Source organism: Anas platyrhynchos, chromosome 20, assembly GCF_047663525.1.
Source record: "Anas platyrhynchos isolate ZD024472 breed Pekin duck chromosome 20, IASCAAS_PekinDuck_T2T, whole genome shotgun sequence".
Lineage (NCBI taxonomy): Eukaryota > Metazoa > Chordata > Aves > Anseriformes > Anatidae > Anas > Anas platyrhynchos.
In genome coordinates this window covers 8,733,240-8,754,325 of record NC_092606.1, presented here as the reverse complement: position 1 = coordinate 8,754,325, position 21,086 = coordinate 8,733,240, and the positions used below count along the sequence as shown (strand labels likewise).

General features: G+C 44.8%; 1 protein-coding gene across 1 annotated transcript in view; it reads left to right on the top strand.

Annotated features, from left to right (window-relative positions):
• The window catches only part of CASTOR2 (cytosolic arginine sensor for mTORC1 subunit 2), a 120,303-nt gene that overhangs the window by 43,372 nt on the left and 55,845 nt on the right, over positions 1–21,086 (top strand). The window lies entirely within an intron of this gene.

The following is a 21,086-nucleotide window of genomic DNA, read 5'->3' as shown; positions in this document are numbered from 1 at the left end:
CCTTATATCAATGACTAAAACATACCTTCCCCCGGCCTGACTTCTGGGGGCTTCTCCTGTTTGCCCCGTGGCTTACAGCTAACGACCAATGCTGAAACCTGAAATTAACTCAGCCATGTCAGGGTAAACAGATGGCCATTCCCAAGGAGAGGATAGTAAGCTCTCTGTACAGGTTTTGCAGTGTGGTGAATACCCAGGTAACGGAAACAGCCAAAAGTGAAGGCTGAATTATATTGGAGTCCTGAGTCATCGGCTATTGATGCAGAAGATCCTGCTACCTACGCCTTTGTGGTGATGCTGCTAAGTAGCATTTCCAGCCCTCTGGGCGATGACATCAAAGGACTGCGAAGATAAAAACAGACCACTGTTGACTTTGAGAGAAATGTTATATTTATACGGGCATGTGTTGAGGTAACTGAAAACTTTTAGACTGCTTAAATGAAAGTTTGCCAGTCCTCGGCCTTAAAAAAAAAAAAAAAAAAAAAAAAAAAAAAAAAAGCTCATACTACTCAGGCTTGTATTTCTCTCTTCCAAAATCACGCAGCTGGTTTTGGTGTCTCTGCTTCTTAGCAGAGGAGAGCTGCTGAGACGAAGGAGCTGCTCCAGGAGGGCAGCGGGGCCTGCTGTGAGGGTTCCCAGAGATGTCCCTCGGCCATGAGAGCCTCCCCAGGGCAGGCCCTCTCTCTCCTGTGGGCATCCAGGTGCCTCTGTAGGCAGCTGGGCTTGGGTCAGGTCTGGTTCCTGTTTTGGGTGGCAGCTTTATTGTGTTCGTGTCTCTGGCCCAGGCACTGGCACAGCTGCTGGCACTCTCCAGCACAGCGGTCCACGTCCGCTTCCCTTGGCTGGAGACACTCACCACCAGGTTTTCCATCCCCTTCAGGCAGTCGATGTAAAGAAACACAGCAGCTTATGCAGGATCCCTACAACAAATAGGGCTCTGCATGCCCGGGCTGTACATCTCTGACGAAAATGAGCAGCCAAACTAGCAGAGCTGGTTTCCTCTCGCTTTCTCCTGCAGCGAGGCTCCCTGGAGTCTGGCACAACGGGAGCAGTGAGGTTTCCTGTGCCTGGGACGTGCCCCTCTTGGATTCATCGGTGTCTTATGAGGTCTATGCTTGTGTTATGGCCTTTACCTCAGCACTGCTGCAGGCAGGCTTTCCTCTTCCTTCTAGCATCCATTTGAATGGACCTTACTTCACTTTAGTACTTTTTGAAATCTCCAACTCTGATGTTTATTGAAAATAGTTCAAAAACGTATGCAGGGGACAGATTGGATAGTGGGAGTGCATAAATCACCTTTCCCTTTAAACTAGTCCCAGAGTAGGGGATCTGTCAGTACTTCTTTTCCCAAACCTTCCCTGCCCTGACTGTGGGAAGGACGCGATCATCTCCTCTATGCTCCCCTTGCTGCTGAGCAATGGGAGAGTGACAAAACAAGCAGAACTTCTCATCTCAGGAAGACCTTAGCTCCTTCAGCACGTCACAGCTCGTCTTCCATGCTGGGCAGGTTCGTTGGGTGACTCTTGGCTTGGCCTTGTCGCCCTGAATGACGGCTGCCTGGCTCGTGGCCAGCTCACCGCTGCCGGCAGCTGCCCCATAACGGAGGAACATCTAGGTGGGTGACCCTGCATCGTGCTTCGTCTGCTAGTGTGCATGCACAGTTCCTACAAATGCCTCCAAGGCATCTCAGCCCTGTAGTGAGGTTAAACAGTGCAATGTAGTTATAGGAAAGAGAGCAATTAAAAATTCCCATTCCCCAAACATGCATATTGCAGTGCCAGGTCTGCACGAGACAGCAGTGCCTAGACATACCTTCTCACAGCTCCACCATGGACCAGACTCTTCATCCTACAGTCACAGTGAGTACAACCTAAATCCAAGGATGAAGTCACTGTTTGAAGAGCAAAATACTGTTTGGACTGACTCTTTGGTGTGATAGGAATTGGCTGCTTTATATGTCAGAGGATCATTCTGCGATTCATCAAAGTACTCATTTTAGCAGAGGAGCAAAAGGCAAAATGGCAAAGAATTTGCTGGCTAATAAATGAATGGTAACTTCCCTCTGTTGGATTTATTTAGTTCTTTGAGATACAAATGTGTTCTTGATGGCCAAAGAAATCGGTCATTCTGCATTAGGAAGCTTGATTGATGTTTTCAGCAGGCCTTTATGAAGGGCTGTGTAAGAAGATCTTGAAATAACCTACAGGGAAAAATACAACATGGTGTAGTTCATTTAATACATGACTACTCAATTATGTTTTTGTTGGTTTTTCTTGTGTTGATACTTAAGGAAATTTTAATCATTCAGACTTATGAAAAATAAGTTAGTACATCCCTTGAAAAACACCCCTTGTGTGACATTCATCACCCCCAAACTACTGCGACTTCAGCCATGTCTGAATTTTAATCACTGTATCGTTATATTTCAAGTTGATATCTCTTGCTGTGACATGATCAGATGGGTTTAATTATGGAACAGGATCCTGCTGTGGTGTACAGATAGCGCTTGCCCCAGTGATGTTGAATCTGAAGCATGGGGCTTGTCTTCCTCAGCAGCCTCCATGCCCTGTGCAGATTGTCATCCCCACAGCGAAGGTGGTGAGGGGGAAAGCTGCTCAGCACAGTTTGAGCAGTGATTCATAGAAGAGAATCATGGAAGATCTCAAGTTAGAGGGGACCAACAAGGACCATCGAGTCCAACCCCTTGCTTCCTGCAGGACCACTCAAAAATCAGACCACGTTTCTGAGAGCCTTGTCCACGTGCTCCTTGAACTCCAGCAGCCTCGGTGCAGCCTGGGCAGCCTGTCCCAGTGCCCAACCACCCTCTGGGTGCAGAACCTTTCCCTAACACCCAGCCTGACCCTCTCCCGTCCCAGCTCCATGCTATTCCCTCAGGCCCTGTCACTGTCCCCAGGGAGCAGAGCTCTGGTTGCCCTTGGGAGAAGGTACATCAATAGAACAGACCAGAATTGTGTATTGAGGTATTCTGCGTTGAGAATAATAGCAAATGCTCTAGACTTGGACTAAGATGGACATACTAGAATCTGAGGTCTTGTCTGTGATAATATAAGTGCATTAATGCAGTATTTTGAACAGAAAAAACAAAGACTCCTGGACTGGAAACTGGGCACACTGTCATAGCTTTGGAGAAGGCAGTTTGGTTCCTAACCTTCCAGTGGGATTTGAGTCTCGGTGTTGGGTGAAGAAAAGCTTGTGCAATAACCAGTGGGTTTCCTAGCACCTTCTCTGTTGCTCCCCTTCTTGATTTACAATAGCTCCTGAGATCAGAGGTTCATTTTTGATTGTTTTCCGTTCTTTGAGCAGCTTCCACCCCCTCGCTCTTTGATCAAAAAAAAAACATGTTGCTTGCTTACTGACATAGGTCAATGACAGCAGGAAAAAAATGGTGACTAAGCCATTTAATTGCTACCAGAACAAAGCCTGCAGACCTTCTCTCAAAGCATGAGCTTGATGGTAAAGCGTAGGGCTCAGCAGAACAGTAAAGTCCATATTACAGTGGAGATCTATCTTTCCCAGACCATCCTGTGCTCTTTTCTCCATCCCCCAGCAGTGAAGTACCAGTTCTAGACAGTTTTCCTATAAATCCTTCAGGTGCTGCACAGAAAGGAGCAGAGGCAGCCTGTGTTTTGCAGAAGCCTCCTGAGACAACTGCTGGAGAACGGCTGCTGCTGGAGACAGCTGGTGACTGGAGGCCAGGTTCTGCTGGGGACCTGTGAACCACATCAGATGCAATTACGTGTAATTCCCTAGCCATGCTTAAAAAAACTAATTCATATGCATCCTCTGAACGGGGCTGAATTTTATATTTCAGGTCATTACTTCCTTTTCCAGCTTTTAGACCATTAGTTGGGCTGAGCTGTGAACGAGGATGTTGGGCTGCTGGTGGTTTGGGTCAAACCCTGCTGTCCTGTGGGACCTTGCTTCTTTCTGATCTCCTCGCTGCCTTCTCACCCTGTAGAGCACGCAGACAGCAATACCTGGTGGTTTTATTCTGTTTCTTTCTGCTGTGAATAAAGGAAAGTCTTGGCTTGAAAGCAAAGTCTTGTATATTGCCAAAGGCTATGCTCGCTTTATCCTCAGCATAGGTTTAAAATGTTCCTTAACTGTTACGAACTGTTTATTCTGCTAGCAGACTTGCTGGAAGAGCACTAAATGTTCAGACCTGTCTGGGTTATGTGAGGCTGGAGAGAATTACTACCTTGTGCTTTGTCCTGCAAAGCTGAGATGCAATAAAAGCTGATATTGATACTGACTTTCTTTAGAAAGTGCTTTGAGGTCTGTTTGTGAAAAGCAGCAAATAGGAGCCAGGTGGGATTGTGCCTTTCTAAGAGTATTTTTCTCATGTTCCTCGACAAGGGTAATTTAGTGATTCCCTACCAGGCCCACTCATAGCCTAGCAATAACCTGTGTTCTCTAGGTTTTTTTCAACCTGTGATAGTCGTAATTCAACATTGTACTTGTTTTTTGGTCTGTTTTTTTTTGTTTTGTTTTGTTTTTAAATCTGCTCTGAGGATATTTTAGTGTTTTCTGTGACCTAAATGCATTTTAAAGGGAGTTTTTTTCTGATAGTGCTAATCACAAGTATTTGCTGACCCTGGAGAACAAGAATTGTGTTGTGTGGGTGAGGCTGTAAGTCTCATTAGTATCTTCGTGTCTTGTGCTATGCTACCTAAAGTCCTGGGCTGCATTTCACCTGAAGTTCTTGTCATTCATCCTGAAAAGAATACTTTTAGTTTCACTCTTCAGGAAGCATTATGCTGTATTTAGCACCCAAATGAACCACTTTAGCCTGTCTTATGATCGTGCTTGAAATACATCTGGCAGACAGGGCTCTCACAGGTGGCGAATGTGAAGCCTCATCTGTACCCATAAAGTGTGTTTTAAATCCTGACTGCAGTGGAAGTGGATCCCTGATGTACCTCAGGGATCTCTCTCAGTTCACAAAACTGCTTTCCTTACAGCTACAGACACTTGTGTTCTACGTGGATTTGTTATCCTGGAACTGCTGAAAGGCTTGAGTTAAAAATTAAGTGCAGAGCTGAGGTGACAGAAGAGCCTTCTGTGTTAAAGGCTCAGATAACGAGACTTCGGTTCATTTTCTTCACCCGAGTTGGGTGCTGCTGATGGTGCAGGCCTGAGTTGCTGGGCACCTGTGCTGGTTGTGACAGCAGGGGAACAATCCCTTCTGAGCTCTTCAGCCGTGGGTCAGTGCCCACAGGCAGAATGGGTGCTTGAGGAGTCTCAGGGCCTCTCTGGAGGTGTCGTATCTTCCCTTTCTGAGTCATCCGAGCATATAAGCTTCTTTCTCAATGAAAGATAAAAGCAACATCTGACTGTATTTTTGGTTCTCTCGGCTTGGCCACTTACTGCTTGAAAGGAAGGATAAAGTCAGGGATGGAGGTGGTACTGACAGTGCGCAGCCTTAGCCTGGTTGCTTTTGGGGAGCCTCAGCATAAACACACGTAGAAGAAGATCCTAGACTCATCAAGATCTCATACTTTGGAGGTGTCTTTTGATGGTCTAGCCCTGTATTGCTCTGAGAGAAATCATTCCTCCCCAAGCCCTTAAAAGAGGAAGATTGTGTAGTTTTCTTACGTTTTTTTTTCATCCACACTAGTGATTTCACAATTTTAATTTTCTGTAAATCTTTGAGAGCAGTTTTTTTTATGCTTTAATTTTTTAAAATCAATTTTAATACTTATCCTGCACAGCACTTGGTGAGGACAGGGCACAAGTAGATGATTACAGCCTGTTGGTTTTTCATGAGGGCTGGCCGTTTCACAATCTGGCTGTTTCCAGAAAACACGTTCATGGACCCTGCCAGTTATTAAATGGCTCCTCTTCCCTTTTCTTTTCCTCTCCTTCTCCATGGGGAAGCAAGGAATGAACAATACAGTAAAACATAAACTGAAATGGTGATTAGAATTTCATGTGAAGTGGTATTTAAAATAGTTCTGCGCTTCATTCATCTCCATTTTAAAGCAAAGAGGGTAGGGCAGGGGCAAATCTGCTAGTTCAGGTATTAAAAACTGCCTGCGGCACAGCATTTCCTTTCACTTCCAAAATTCCTATCCAGTCCAAGACAATTGGAAATGGAAAGATGATGTCTGTGCCTTCAGGCTCTTACTTAGAACTACTTGAACTTCTTCCTACGTCTGCTTGTGGAAAGGTTTTCCCAGCATGTTGTGTTGTATTTGTTCCCATAGACTTTAAAGGCCTCTTTAAAACACACAGCCTGCTGCTGTTCAGAAGCTTTTTAATTTGACGAAGATGACAGCTAGCACTGATCTCTGGTAGCTGAAACCTCTGAACCATTACTAAAATGCCAACCTTTTTCCTGATACAATTCTCTCCAATCCCCCTTCCCCAGCACAGTTTGTCTCGCTTAAAAAAAGCTTTTATGAATTTAGTAACCATGAAAGCTATGCCAGGAGAGAATATATCTTGATCATGGGCTTTACCTGGCTTCTAGCTAAAACTCCCCTTTTACCCATCCTGAAACATATGGGCTTGGAAGTCTGAATTTGAAACTTGTGATTGTATCTGAGGCTGTGGGCTGTGATTTATCAGGACCTGTAGTGAGTTTATGTGGCAAGGTTTTGGTAGCAGGGGGCCAGAGGGGTGGCTTCTGTGAGAAGAACCTAGAAGCTGCCTCATGTTAGGTAAGGGCCCCACTGCTGACCAGAGCCGAGCCAGTAAGTGATGTTGTTTTACGCCTCTTATTTAAGATGGGGAAAAAAATGCTGTGCCACACAGCAGCTGGGAGAGTGAGAGGAGTGAGGAACAGCCTTACAGGCACTAAGGTCAGTGAAGGAGAGGTGCTCCAGGCGCCAGAGCAGAAGTCCCCTGTGGCCTGTGGTGAGGACCATGGTGCAGCAGGCTGTCACCCAGCAGCCCATGGCGTACCACGGTGGAGCAGGGTTCCACGCTTTAGCCTGTGGAGGAGACCACAGTGGAGCAGGTGGCCCTGCACTGACGGAGACTGCGACCTGTGGAGGACCCCTGCTGGATCAGATTCTGGGCTGGAGCTGCAGCCCATGGAGAGGAGCCCACGTAGGGACAGGTGACCTGGCAGGAGCTGCTGCCCGTGGGGGACCCAGGTTGGAGCAGTTTGTTTCTGAGGGATGGACCCCGTGATACAGACCCATATCTGGAGCAGTTCTCGAAGAGCTGCTGCCTGTGGGAGACCCATGCTGGATCAGTTCATCAAGGACTGTGTCCCGTGGGTGGGACCCCACAGCACAGGGGACAGGAGTGACTGAGAAGGAGCGGCAGAGAAGCGCTGTAGACTGACCATAACCCCCATTCCCCCGTTCCCCTGTGCCACTCAGGGGGAGGAGGTGGAAGAGGGTGGATGGGGGGAAGGTACTTTTGGTTTCTTTCCTGTTTCTCCCTTCTCTAGCTTGTTAGCAATAAGCAATAAATCTTATTCTCCCTATGCTGATTCTGTTTTGCCTGTCACAATAACTACTGCACAATCTCCTCATCCTTATCTCAACCCTTGAGCCCTTCTCATCATATTTTCTCCCTGTTCACCTTTGAGGAGGTGAAGTGAGAGAGTGGTTGTGGTGGAGCTCGACTGCTCACCGGTGTAAAATCACCACAGGACCAGAAGCTTAACCGCAGAGGAGTTTAACTCTGATGTTCTCTCCTCCCCACCATGAGAAAGGACTGACAGATTTCTCCCAAGGTGGCAGCTTAGCATGAAGTACCTCTAGGGTTCATTCCCAAACACAGGTGCAGTGATGCAGACAGGATTTTGCTCTGGGACTGACTGCATCTGGGGTCATCCACTGACCCTCCAGCTAGGTACCTCGTAGATGTTGGAGAACACCAGAACAGCACAAGTGCTTCCTAAAGGGGAAAAAAATAAATAAAAAGAATGGGAGCGATCGGGTTTTTATTTCACGCTATCTGCCTGTCCCAGTCTACTCTGGTGTTGAGCACATGGGGCTGGTCAGAGCAAGGAGCCGGTGCTGACTCTGCTGCTCAGGGAAGCGAAACAGGGCCTGCATATGTACCCTGCTGTGTCCTCCCAGAGCCCAAAGCATAAGAGGTGTCCTAACCAGAAGATGTGACCTGGGGCACCGGGTTCACCAGTGAGCTCTTCTTCCTAGAACCCATTGCTTCCTTGTACATACTGTCTTATGCATTACTTTCTGGCCGTGCCCATCTCATCCACAATCATTTTTAAATGGAAAACTTTGTACTCTCAGATCACTTTGTTGCATCCCCTGTTTCACAATTGTGAGACAATGAATAATTCTTCTTTACCTTGGCCGTAATAACTTCTGTAATCCCATGCTGACCCATCTCTTCTTGCAGTTGAATCTCCCGCATCTGTTCAGTTTTCTATGCCTTGGTTTCCCCTTGGGCCCCTTCTATGTGTTTCTTACAATTCAGTTCCAGCCCACTGGTAGCCTTGGGATAGTCAGATCATGAAGTACTTGGCAGCTGGGTATGTGCTGGATTTGTGCACTGGGGCAAGGAGGTACTCTCACCTCCCTCCCTGGTTACTGGTATTCTCATGGCCCCTTTGAAAGTCACTGAACCTTTTGGAGAACAGCCTGTAGTGACTTCAAAATCTCTTTCCTGAGTGGTAATAGCTCATTTAGAGCCTGTCATTCTTCATTCAGAATTAAAATTATTTTCCCCCTGTATGCATTAATTTCCATTTATTGACTTTGTATTTCACCTGCCATCTTATTACTTAGTCAGCAGGCATTATAAGATCTTTAGGTAAAAATTGAGTTTATAAATCTTTGGCTCTAAGCAGCTGTTTTCTCATCACCTGGCAAACTTTTTAGGCTGAACAGCGTTACAAAATTTGCAGTATTCCTAATGCAAGCCTTCGTGTCACTTGAGTTAATGCTCACTAGAAATGTCTGAGCCCCGTTGTGCTAAGTGCTGTGCAGACCACAAGCAAGAGTTGTCCTGAAGCTGAAGGGATCAAAAGACAAAAATCTGAAGGCTGTGCAGGTACAGTGCAGCCAGTTGAAGTAGCAAACAAACCTCTCCAGACCCCAGAGAGGGAAGGGCTAACTCTGTGACTTCTGCCACATTGATTTTAGGCCCTGATCTGAGCGGCCTTCCAGCTTGTTTGAGGCCCTGATCTGAGCGGCCTACACTGCTGGCCCTGCAGGGGTCCAAAGCATAGCCAGCAAGGTTAAGCCCTGTGGAGTGGCCAAAACGTTCCCTCAGTGACAGAGCAACACAAAAATGTGCATGGGATTGTGGAAAACTAACCATAACCTCGCTTCTGACCCAAAGAGTGACCCGTTCCGCATTATCAGCGGGCTTCATTTCTCCTAGAGCTCTGGCTTTTGTTTTGGGTGTTGGTCTGGCAGCTGGATTTAAGGGGCAATATTCAGAAAGGGCAGACTTCAGTCTGAGCCCATGTCATGCTCACTTGCTGAATAATTACTCGTGTTTTTCTTGGGCCTGGTAGGCCTGGGAAGAATGTCAGTGTTGGCCTACCTTTCCATGGGTCCTTCCTTCGCAGCCTGACGAGGCTGATTTAAAGCGTTTTAGAAAAGCGTTTTTAAAAATAATACTGGCTGACATTTTATGTTTTCAAGGCTGAAACTTGTGGGTTGTCAATACTGACTTATTAAAAAAAAAAACGTTTCTTGGAATACACTTTGCCCCTTTGCTTGTATTTATAGGGATTCGTTATCCAAAAAAACAGTGATTTGGTGTTTCCTTTTGCTTCATTAGCAAGGAAGCAAATGAAGCTTCCTTTCAGCTTCTCTGAGTGCTGCAAATTTAGTCAACACCTTAACTGCTGAACTGGTTCGTGGAAGGCTGGCTGCTGGCACATCTACAATGCTATCTTGCACAAACTGCCAGCTAGGATGTGCAGGAATATTGCTTTTCTCATCCGTAGCTGGGCTGGTTAATACCCCAGGACCTGGAAATGGAGCCTGGGAAAATGAGAGGAGTCAGAGGTAGATTTTCCTGTAAATGTGTCCTTAATTCATTCAAGAAACTAAACCTACTGTCTGTGCAGAAGGGAAAGTAAGTGACCATTTTTTTTATTATTATTCAGGCTCAACAGCATCTCTTAAATTGTTAATGTGCATTAAATTTAGGATTGACGTGCAGGCTCTCACCGTTGCCCCTCGGATGGGTTATAATGTGGGGTTTTGGACCCGCTCAAAAATGGAAGCTCTTTGAAAATGATGAGGACTGAAATGTGTTTCTCCTGCCGCTCCGTTTCGATGGAGTATGGCTTGCTCCCTCCTCCCCCTCCAATCCCCCTGCCACACATGTTCTCAATTACTGCCTGCATTGAAGCTGCAAACATTTCTTGTGCATCTAGCTTTCTATATTGAGCTCTGGAAATATATTTTAGTAATTTGTGGGAGAACTATTATGTCCCATGCTGGGAAAATTGTGTTTATGGTTCCTGCAGGGAAACAAGTTCATCAATTCCAGTCCACAACAGTTTTGCAGTTTCTTCCTTCCTTCTTTGTATCTTGGAGCAGTATCGTAAGAACCTCTTGCCCCTGTTGGGTTGAGCCTGGGTTTCTCCTGTCTTTGAAATAAAAAGCACATGCTCTGCAGTCTCTGTTTTTCAGTGTTGCCCACACAATAATTATTGGGTTTTGGCTGAACACAATAATAGCTACTATGTACCCCAAATATTTGGGTTTGGATATGCAGTAGCACTCCACTTAGAAAAAGTCAGTTCTGTTTTATTGCCGATAGAATTTCAAAGTCAGTATTCTGCAGCAGAGGGCATTGGAGGAGTAACCTAAGGGAGAATCGAACTTGCCAGTGCTGATGTATAGTGCCTGAATTGGAAGGGAAGCAGGACTTGCTCTGTTGTTGTTGTTGTTCTCAGCATTTGCATTGTCCTCGTCGGATAATCTTTCTGGATCCAGTCAGTAAAATGTATTCATGAGCCTTTGTTGTGCATTAAATCATGCTTTGTTTTCAACTGTAAACCTTAGGTCCCACACCCACATCTGTAATGCGTTTCTCAACACAGTTGCTGATTTGTGGAAGATAATTTTGTGGTTAAGGAAAACTCTGTTGTACTCCACCTTTCTTTGCTGAAATGAAGTTCAGCTCCAATAGTGAAGCGTTGAGCTGAGAATACTGTTGCTGCTATAAAGAAAAAGTTTTTAAAGCATAGTTACTTTCTGCTTAAATAAACGATGGACTATTTCCAGTGGAAAGAATAGCTTTTGCATCTCTTATGCGGGTGAGCTGGCTCTCAGTAGATGGCCTTTTAACGGTGCTGGCAGGCAGGAATAGCGAAGAGAGAAGAGGAAAAGGTGTGTCTGGATCAATTGGTTAATTGTTAGATAATAAATGAGTCCTTTTCCAATGCACACAAACTGAGCTTCCTTTTCATTTGTTGTTCCAGCTTCCCCCTCAGAGGTTTCAGTGCAACATTCTCTCCCAAAGCAAAGAGATCTTGCCTTTTCAATGTAAACATTCGTTGACCCTCTATGGAAATTTGAAGAATGACTTCCCTGTCATTAACAGCGATAAAACTGTAAACAATATTGTTAAAGATGCTTTGGGGGAGAATCAAGCCAAAAGGAACAAATTAAAGCACTTGAATGAGAAGTGATGTGCACTATTGCCATCATCCTAAGAGAAGGAAATTAGCACAGGCAGCACTGCACAGCATATCAGATGATAGTTTTAACTCTGAAAATAACTTTATGATTTTTGAAAGTTTGGGGATTCAAACATTTTGCTGTTGCTCTATTGCTTTATTTCAGATGCTTGTTCAGAAAATAAAGCTGGAGGAAGAACAACAATAAAACATAAGTGAAGCGATGCCTGAGATGCTCATTTAATCCCCAATAGCACACTAAATGAGAGTATGATGAGGTTTGGTGTGGTTTTATATCACCGTGCTGCTCAACAGGGATGCTTGTAGACCTGCTTTGTAAATGTAAACTGAGTCACAGCCCAGCCCACAGGACCCATGTGGGGCAAGGTGTTAGGTTAGTCTCTCTGGAGATGGTAGCATAAGTGTGATAGGTTTGGTAGTGGTGGGGGTGGTGATGTTCTTTGGTTTATTATTTTTAAAAAGTGGCTAAGAACTTGGTCTCACTTTCCCATTTGTAAATCCAAAGACATTGCAGTCAAAATCAGTGGACTAAAATGATTTCTGATGTAATTTACCGGCTCACCTAAAGGGAACAGAGCCTCCCCTGCTGCTCTGTAGGCTCAGGACAGTAGTGATGCCTGCAGCCCTTGGGACTGGACCCCATAAGCCCAGAGGTGTGTTGTCCGGCTTCACAGCAGGCAGGAGCTGGAAGGGCAGCTGTGCCTGGGTGCTTTCGCTTGTAAAACAGGGTTGAGTTGGTGATCACAGCCTGTTTTGTGACTGTCCTCACGTAGCTGGGGCTGGAGGAACGCCTTATCTAAGGCTACTTTATCTTTTGAATATTTCCATTATCAGCTGCTCTCACGTCTCTTGGGCCCGAGGGCTGTGACACTGTTATTTGTGCTGCCAGGGTCTTAGTCCCTTCTCAGGGTTTTTCCCAATAAGTTTTGGGGGGAGGGAAAGAAGGGAGAATCAGTTTAAATAGAGGGTTTTGGTTAACAGAGGAGAACGTGCAGAGAGTCTGTACAGGCAGTTTTCTGCTATGCTTAAAGTAAACGAGCATCCTTGCTCCTCCTGCACATTAATGGTTATAGAGGTTCCTGCTAATGGTTATAGCACGCCAGCATTGCACAGACAGCACCCTGATGGACGTGTTGGGTCTGCTTTCAAGGCTCTGGGTATCACTGCTGGCCGTGCCATGCCGGAGAGACCCGCTGCCTGATGTAGGTCTGGTATTTCCACTCGTGCTGTGCCTCACCTGCTGCCTTAGCACGACTTTCATTCATTTCATCTACTACAAGGCCTCCAGGTACTTCACTTGGATGTGAAGAGTTGTGAATAGTTGTTTGTTTGTTTGTTTGTTTTCTTTACATCACTTTCCTGGCTTTGTGGGGTTGTACCACTCCCCAGTAGTCCATAGCTCAGCACCACGCTGGCAGGAGCTGCAGAAACGTGCCTGGAGCCCGCAGTGTAAAGCTAAATACAGATGGAGCTAGACGGTCCTAATTGGAGTTCTGTGCAACACAGAGACACAGTACTGCTGTTCTTCCAGATAACAGCGTTAAAGGCAGATTTCTATAAAGAAAAATGTCCTCTGCTTTTGCCCTTTGTCCGTTTTGTATTGAATAAAGCTACCGTTGGGTTTGATGAAAGTCAGGAGGGTTGGGAAGAAAGTTGGTGCAAGCCACTAACTGGGTTATGTTCAGTGAATGGCACAGAGAAGAAAAAAAATAATGTGGCTACTTTTTAGCTCAGAAAACAATGCTAATAATTTGTGAGCTTTTTTTGGTTGTATTTCTGTGAACTTTGAAAGCTTGTTGTTGTTTTTTGTATGTTGTTTTCTTTCCTCCCCCTCCAAAATTAGGAATTTGCATTACAGTGACTCTCCCTGAAAGTTCACTTTTCAAGTTGAGTTTCTGTAACATGATACAGGTCAACCAACAGTGAGGGCTGGAAGAAGAGGACTTTGTTTTCAGTGTTCAGAACAAAGAATATGCCTTCTTTGCACACTTTGTTGTTGGGGAGTACTGTATCTTTAGTGATCCAAACCAACTTAAGCAAGATCCTTCTATTCCTGCAAAAGGGTTTTGGTTATGTATCTCAGTAACTAGAAAAGTGGGAATTCGTGGAGATAGACATCACTAAACTGCTTGGCTTAAATACACTTAATTTCCCCTTTTATTGTACATAGGACTTCTTAAGTTGCAAGCAGGGCTGTAGTCAAGCCAAGGGAGGCTCCTCCTGGTGAAAGCTCAACATCAGCTGCTACTTCTGTTAGCAGGTGGGAAAACAGATCCTGAGAGCACTTGCAAGCTGGCAGGATGGGCTGCTAGATGAGGGATAGCCCTGGTCTGTAGTGCCAGCCTCTGCTCCACATGTGCTTTAGATGCTTCTCCAGCATGGCCAGCAGAAAGCTCTGAGCAAACGCTGGTAGCATGGTGATCTCAGATGGTCTGAGAAATGCATGCACCGTTTGGTAAAAAGGGGCAGCACAAGATGAACGCCAACCTGGTGAGGGTTGAATGTCCAAGCCCCCAGCTTTGCCACCACACTGAGAAATCCCAAGGCAGGAGGGAAGCTGCAGCCTTCACCTTGCCTGCTGCATACCCTTACCTGAGTTCCCTGGTGATTTTGATTTCTAGACAAGCAGGGAAAATCGGCTAATACTGGTATTAGCTCTAATTATTATTATTTGTAGCAGTATTGATACTGGGAGACTTGAAGTTGCCAAGTTCATGTTATGAGAAAAATGGGAAATCATTTTGGAGTGTGGAGGAGCACCTGTTATTGACTGTATGGCTCTGTTCCCCTATGAGCAGGCATGTTAAGGTTTTTTTGCAGGTAAGGGACAAAGGTGTATAGCTTCAGTTCATGTTATAGTTCCCTCAGTTCATGTTCATGTGTATGCTGGTGAATTTGGGCTCAGAATTACTGTGTGATGACGGGAGAAAACTATCACCTTGCAGGCAGCATTAAGCAATGTGTCTTGAAATTTGTAACAGAAGATGAATGACCCACTAATTTTCTTCTGTTTTCTGTCCCCAGTGGTTAGAGCATGGAGAGATGTCTGCTTTCAGGAAGAAAAGCAGCCAGTTCCATCAGTAGTCTGACACCTGCATTTTTTCCTGTAATCTAGGAAGTCCAAGTAGTATTTGGGATGGTGAAACCTAACTGAACGCGTTGCCTCCCTCTCATTTCCCCTCCCCTCCAGCCCTCAGTTGTGATTTACTGTGTTCCCCACTTAGGCAGGTGATTAAAAATGGCTTTTCTGAGATAGGGAAAAGCCAGCACCATGCTGTGCAACTTGTGTATGGCTGCAGGAGAGGGAGCTGGGGTCTGTCCTGGCTCATTCACTGCCATGGGATTGTTAAACCTGCTCCAACAGCAATGTTTGCAGTGCACAACGTGCATAAGGCAGAGAAATAACCGTGTGGTTCCAGGTTGAGCATGAGCATGGTAGTGCAGCAGCCATACGTGCTGTAAAACGTGGTTTCAAAGGCCTGAGATGTGAGTGTAGGAGCAGAATCCTAAGTGTATACCTACCAGAGTGCTGCTCGATTCTAATGTCTTCTTATGTTTAAAGTTAGTGGGGGATCTTGTTTCTGTCTGCGAATGTGAGCCATGGCTGCTGGTTTCCTCTGTCCCCTCCTTGTCATCTGCTGCACCAGGATAAATGAACGCTTCCCAAGCAGAAGGCATTCACCAGTTGAGATGAGAAATGAGAAATGGAGGTGGGGTAATCCCATTTGCAATATATTATTACTATTTTTTTGTTACCCCAGGAAATTTGTAATTATGGTGCTACAACTGATTTTTAAACCCTAATGCCTTTAAAATCAAGAGCTGCTTCCTGTCTGAGCACCAAACAGGCTTTCAGACACATTGGATCTGCCAAACCCCTACAAACACCAGTATCTAATATCACAAAAAATCCAGTAGGAATGCTAAAACCTTGAGTGAAGCTTTGTGCTTGGATGAGGTGGGGCGCAGTGTGGGTGCAGATCTGCTGCAAGCTCTGTCCTTGTGCTTTGCCCCCTGCAGCACATTTTGTGTTGTGGATGCTTGCATGGCGCCTCGCAGACTGGAGTCCCAAAGAGCAGATGAGCCATTTGCAGATAACGGGGTGACTTTCCTCAACATATGGGCAGAGGAACTGCTGCCAAGCACCTGGCACATTCATCATCTGAGCACCGGCCACAGCAGTAAGGTTCAGATCCAGGTTTTTCATTCAGCCCCATGCACTAATATAGGTGGTGAATAGTGATGTTCTAAGTAAAAACTGCACAGCAGAGCTCAATTGAAATAATTTATGACCTGGGAAGAAAAATCTGTGCTAAGAATAACTTTTAATTACATCAGGTCAGTAAATTATTCTGCAGATCCATGTCCAGGATGAGCCTCGGGTGTAAGAGATGCGTTAACTTCACTATGTCCACACCTAAAGTCACTGTTCTGTGCATTGTTCTTGTGAAGTTCAAGAAAAATGCTCTATATTTAGCCCCTTAGTGGACAAATAACAGATGAGCGCTGTAACACTTGCATAGTCTTAAACTGCATTTATATTTCCTGCAGTACTCTCTGCTGAGCACCGCAGGCTTCTTTCTTGTTTGCAGTCGTGTTGGGATGGGAAACCAGCATGGTCACGTTCATCAGGTGGAGTGGTTTAACGAGGGAGCTGCACTTGGGTGGACTCAGACCTTTCATCTCCCATAGAGTCCTTCACTGAGCTGAGTTTTCCACTCTGTTCCAGCACGTAACATGCCTTAGTTTCTTCACATGGTGTATTCTTACTCCTACTTAGTGTATTACATTGCTTTTGGTAAGAATTTATTTCTACACGTAAGTCAGGATAAAACGGATTTTCTTACAGAATCTTTGTAAATGTGATGGTGGAAGTGTATTGAAGGGGGAGAAGTAAGCCAGCGAAGCTGCATGTTGCTTTCTAATTGTTTTTTTAGGAAGTATTAAAAAAAAAATCAATGCTATCGTGACAAATAAAAGAAAAAATTGTTTTAGTTTCTGAAGTAACAGTTTTAGAAAGCAGTACTGCAAACTTCGTGCTTTGACTACTGAAAGCATCATGACTTAGACTTTGCTAGTCATACAAAATAAACTCCCAAGTGTGTGTCTATAGAACAACAACAACAACAAATTCTCCTGAGGTTGTGCTGCAAGATAACTCTTGAATATCGTAGCTTTTTTAAATCCGCATCTTGGGAAGTCTGGACTGATCAAGTCTGTCTCCAGAAAAATGGAAGTCATACCAGAGTTACTAGTCAATATTGTTCCAAGCGACTGCTAATCTTTCATTTACAGCAGTAATTTGATTTGCATGGGCTCTTGCAGTCCAGACTACATGGAACTGTTCTGATGAAGATAGGAACCGTGGTTTGATACTGCTTTAATGAAGGCAAGTACAGTAGGCACCCAGCTGACATTTTTTCCATGTGTCCTGGCTTTATCAGTAAGCTGTACTTAAAATCAGTATGGTTTTTTTGAGCACATCCACATCCTTCTCCCCCCCCACCCCCTTTTTTTTTTTCTTTCCTGTTTTCAGTATTGCAGGCATCCTATTTGTGTTTGGTCTTGATTTCCATTCCTTCAATAATGCAGATCATTTTTCAATGATTCTATTCCCAGTTCTCTCAAGGTCTAAATAAAGGCTTTAGATAACTTCCCCAGCTACAGAGAAGTGGCAAGGAGAGGGGCTGACTGAAGGTCCCCCCTTTCAACTGTACACAACGTGATCTGTAGCTTAAACTGTCATTATTATTATTACGGATTAGACAAGACCGTCATGGTTATCGTGTTGGAAGTCTTGGCATAGCACAGGCTGTAGGACTTCCCAGAATTTGTCTGTTTGTGAGTACTTGCTTTCCTTGGCCACAAATCTGTTAGTTTTGTTCTGTTGATTCTGAAAATGATTAACTTTCTGTAATGAACCAAACTCTGCTATCACAGTGGCTCTGCATGCAGTCTCTGAATGTATTTGCTGATGTCTGTGTCTCAGAGCCGAGCACAACTAACGATGGGGAGGAATGTCACCACCGTCCTTTGACCATTTCTAAGAGTGCTGTGCTATCTTCAGAGTCGCCCTTGGCAGGGATGGTCATGCAGAGTTTTACACAGTTCATACAAACAATAGTGCTCCTTTTAACAGGGTAGGAGCCTTCTCATACCAGACCTCAGAACTACATTACCGTAAGAAAGGTGAATCTGTTGCTTTCTGACCTTGACGTTGAGTAGAAAGCAAACAGGCAACTAGTGCAAGGGGCATTTTTGTCTTTGGAGTTCGGCTAAGCTGTACTTTGAGTCTCACCAAAAAGATGGCAAAGTGTTTTGGCTAACAAACAGATACGCTGTTTAGAAAACACCAGCCATTTCACTGTTTGCAATTTTCAGTGCTATTTGACTGTGTAGTCTTGTAATTAGATGGTGTAAAGTACTTAACATGTTACACAAATATGTCAAAACGCATTAACAGCACAAGTGTTCTTTACTGCTTTCCTAAATACATTTCACAATATGTCGTACTAGAATTCACCTCTTGTCATTATTGATAAAACTGCAAAGAAGTTAAGATCACCAGGATGGAAATGATTAGCATGAGACTGTCTTTCTGTACTAAGAATACATATTATCATAATAATGTACGGAGTGAAGCATATAAATCCTTTCTCAACTAAAACGAGAAGACAGCCTGGAATAAAACCCAACAAATTATGTTTTTCCATATTCACTCAGATCAGCTTTCTGCTGCTACTTCTTAACTCCCATTCAGATCAACTGCTTCTTCGCAGACTTTTGGGTTACCTCCAAACTTTGCATTTGAATGCCTTTTAACCATTATGTCGCTTTTGAATGGCACTCAGCTGTGCCTTCCGAATTGTAGGGAGGCCGGATGCCCACCTGCTCCTGGGAAGGGTCTTTTTCCATAAAACAAACAGCTTTGCAACCCTTTACCCTGCCTACGCAACAATTAATTGAGTAATTTCCTTATAAAAGAGAAGATGGGATTTGTGGTTTCCTTAAAGACCATAATCTGTGCCAAACTTCCTGGTAACCCCTATTGAGTCCCCTCAGACACGTCCTTGTGCGTATGACCAGACCCAGGGAAGTTGTGTCGATCCTTGTGATCCAGGCAGGTCTGGGGAGCAAATGTCTGGAGGAGATGCTTCTGGTGCCGACCTGCAAGTGAGGCCAACGGGGATGCTCTCCTGCCCGCTTGCCTCTCCCGGGGAGGCTTACGTGCTGTTTGCAAACTGAAATGATGCTGTTGCTGCATCCTACACATGCTTTCCGGCTCTGTGCAAGCTCGGGTATTACTTCCATACACAGTGTAAGCTTTGCAGTTTCAAAGATCTAATCTAATAATAGATTGGTCTACATTTGCTGCGTTGCCAGAAAAAGACATATGTTGTCAGGCAGTCGAAGTCAGCAACAGTGCTGAAGTGGAAATGTGCTGAAACATGAAGAAGGCAGAAATCCAGAAGAATCTATCCGAGGCTGGGCTATTAGGGAACTAAAAATATTTTCTTCTTTACATATATATGCTTTCCACACGTAGTTAGAAAAATGCTGCTTGCCTGATGTCTCAAAGCGATTAAAGGGCATTTCCTTTCCTTTCTTGGCTGTGGTGTGAGATTACAAGATGCTGGTGGCATTCAGCTTTTCTAGGACTGGTGTAAGAGGGAAGAGAAATGGCTGGAATAGCTTGAATGGAAGAGGTGCATGTAGTGTGGCACACAAAGAAATATGATATTGGGCTCCTTCTGTTACTGATGCCTCAAGACAATTTGAGTTTCACTCAGTGGAAGTAGATGCGATGGTAATAAATTTTCCTGGGCTATATATTTATCACACAATGTTTGCAATTCCAATTTTTCATTTTTAGCTTTTCCCTAAGAAAAAATGCACGGTTGGCTTGAACAAAGCAAATACATACCCCAAGAACTACTGGTCTTTTGTGGGCTGGTGAAAAAACTGCTTTTAAAGTCAAATAGCTCTGTGCTGCTGACCTTTTGCAGAAACGCTGTGAGGTGGGGATTGGGCTTGGAGCTGGGATATGAAGATGTGAGGTTTTGACATGCTTTCTGAGCCAGCAATTATGGGATTTCATCTGCACGTATCCTTTAAATATCATCACTTTTAAATGTGTGCTAAGAAAATGGCATCTGTCAACGTTCATGCTTTTTCTGCTGGGTCAGTGTGCACACACACGTTCATTACCATTGTGGAACAAAATTTCTCTGTAAATCTCATCGCAGATCAGAGAAAGCTGGTGTTGTTTTTGTTGCTTTGTTTTTGTTTTTTTTTTTTTAATATTAATGTTTCCTCCTTTAAGACCACTAGGTTCTCCCTTGTCAGCATGCATGTGGGTAGGCAGCCTGTTAGTTGCAAATAATTTTATTTCAGTGACTTCTCCAGGGAATTCATCTGCTAAATAATAAATATTGATACCTCCTGGGAGCCACCTGGAGCAGCATACCAGAAGTCCCTTTTACCCGCCATAGATCACCCATCACAGGTAGCATCCTTGTGCAGTTAAGAAGTGAGAATAAAAAATTGGGGCTGCTACTGTTTTCTGCTTCTCTTGGCACTATTCCTGGAGAGAGTTGAGTTAGTAAATGTGGCTGTCACGGTAGCTATTACCAATGACACAAAATAATTAAGTTGTGGTTTCTGTTGTGGTGGGGCCACTGCTGTATTTTATAGTGATACATCTGTGCTAGGAGGGAGCATGTCATGCTTCATTGTCGTGACGGATGCTTCTAGGAAAGCAGGACGAGTCTGTAGAGGCAGGTTGTCCGGTGTTTTCCATTTACATGAAGCCCTGTAGGTTGCGTGGCAGATCCCTAATAGAGCTGCGTGTTGTTTCTTTGGTTTTCCTGCTGAGGTGATGGGGAGGGCAGCAGCCATCTCGTTTTCCTGCCTGTTGTTTTTGGAGGGGATAGCTGCAGTCTTTGTTCTTTTCAGCCAGTCAAAAGACAGCCTACGCCAGTTCTTAGTCTGATCCTCTAATCAAGTGGATGCCTTTATTTTCTGATGTGGGGCCATGGTTGTGGGGCACCTGGCTTCCACGAGACCTGAAGACTTTGGGACACAGGTGCTGAGAAGCCCCGGTGGTGTGTGCTTGGTGAGTCCTGCCGAGCTGTACGGTGTACGGGAATTGCACTGTAAATGCACTGTGAAATTTGGGGACCTTAAGAAAAACCCGTATTTTGCCAACATTTAAATATTTTCTATAGCTGGCCTCAGGTGAATCTGATAGCATTACAAAGTGCGGTTGCAAAATCCTGCTCTTTGCCATCTCTCCAGTGACTTGGGCTGCAGATGTGGTCTGGGCGCTCTGGTGTGCTGCTGGGGACCAAGGGTAGAGGAGCAGAGGTGGAGAAGGTCTTTTTTCAAGTAGGCGTTGCTGTACTTATATCGGTATGTGCCACACGTTTCCATGTGGGAAAAAAATTCCTTCAACTCTCTCTGGCGTTAAACC